Source organism: Tupaia chinensis, unplaced genomic scaffold, assembly GCF_000334495.1.
Source record: "Tupaia chinensis unplaced genomic scaffold, TupChi_1.0 Scaffold000295_1, whole genome shotgun sequence".
NCBI lineage: Eukaryota > Metazoa > Chordata > Mammalia > Scandentia > Tupaiidae > Tupaia > Tupaia belangeri.
In genome coordinates this window covers 15060-16800 of record NW_006159783.1, presented here as the reverse complement: position 1 = coordinate 16800, position 1741 = coordinate 15060, and the positions used below count along the sequence as shown (strand labels likewise).

The 1741-nt window shown below is 43.0% G+C and overlaps 1 pseudogene; it reads left to right on the top strand.

Annotated features, from left to right (window-relative positions):
• On the top strand, positions 1-932 carry LOC102499172 (olfactory receptor 14A2-like; annotated as a pseudogene).
• Positions 933-1741: the final 809 nt, after the last annotated feature.

The window sequence follows — 1741 nt, the reverse complement described above, 5'->3', positions numbered from 1 at the left end:
CTGATTTACGGGGCAGCCCTAGCACGTAACCTCATCCTCACTCTCACTACCCTGGAGTCATAGCTGCAAACACCCATACACTTCTTCCTGAAGAACTTGTCGGTGCTGGACGTCTTCTTAGTGTCCGTCACAATCCCAAAGTTCGCAGTCAACAGCTTAACTCACACCAACTCCATTTCTGTTCTGGGATGTGACTTCCAGCTACTCTTAGTGACGTCCTTCTCAGCAGGGGAGATATTTGTCCTCACCGCCATGTCTTATGACCGCTATGTGGCCATCTGCCGTCCCCTGCACTACGAGGCCATCATGAACGATGGTGCCTGTGTGTGGGGAGCAGGTATTTCCTGGGCCATGGGAGGACTCTTTGGAGCTGTGTATGCAGCCGGCACATTTTCCATGCCTTTCTGTGGTTCCAATGTGATCTCACAGTTTTTCTGTGATGTTCCGTCATTGCTAAGGATTTCTTGCTCTGAAACCCTAAAGATAGTTTATGCAAGTCTTGGCATTGGTGTATGCCTGGCCACGGTTTGTTTTGTCTGTACTGTTACCTCTTGCATTTATATTTTCTCCGCCGTGCTGAAGATTCCTACCACTAATGGTCAGCATTGGTGTATGCCTGGCCATGGTTTGTTTTGTCTGTACTGTTACCTCTTACATTTATATTTTCTCCGCCGTGCTGAAGATTCCTACCACCAATACTCAGTCAATCCCCCACCTCATCGTTTTCACTGTTTTTATTATAACTGTTTATTTTGTTTATCTCAAGCCCCCCTCAAATATACCGTCTGCTATTGACAGGCTGCTTTCTGTGCTCTATGGTGGTACCTCCGATACTTAACCCAGTAACCTATAGCCTGTGGAACAATGACATGCAAAGGGCTCCGAGGAAGTTGTTGTGAAATACATACGGTCAAGAAGTTCCCTTCATGTAGTGCTTCTAAGTGTCTGTCAGTTACCTAGTGCCTTACAGATCACAAGGAATTTTTCTCAATTGACAGGCTGCTTTCTGTGCTCTATGGTGGTACCTCCGATACTTAACCCAGTAACCTATAGCCTGTGGAACAATGACATGCAAAGGGCTCCGAGGAAGTTGTTGTGAAATACATACGGTCAAGAAGTTCCCTTCATGTAGTGCTTCTAAGTGTCTGTCAGTTACCTAGTGCCTTACAGATCACAAGGAATTTTTCTCATTTTTAACTTTTGGAAAGAGTATATAAAATAAAACAACATGCTACATTTGTGCCCCGAGAAAAGAAGTGCTCAAGAGCGCCTAAGATGAAATGATTGCATTCCATTAGACTAATGCGCGGGTGTCCTGGGGCTCATCTGGTTCCTTTAATCAACAAAGAAAACCATTTACGGGACCCAAAAGTGGAAATTATCTGTTGATGATAATGTGTATGGTAATGTCTGACTGGACTGATTTATAGTGTATTCAGGCTAGGAAAATTAATTCTGTTTGCTGTGATGATAGACAGTGATTGAATGTAAATAATAATAATAAAAGAAAACAAATAAAGAAAAGCAAAGCATTGTTCCCTTCATGGTATAACTGTCTGAAAGATTGGTTCTGCTTTTCCATAAGTTATTTTATTTTTGTTCATTTAATAATTCATGTCCTCTATTTTATTCGCTGAAACAAACACACACAACTTTGAAGCAGTTGAGAGGGTACAATGCCCTGGAGAGATTAGAGCTATCCCACTGACACAGCCTCCCTGGAAATCTGCCTAGTCCTGAG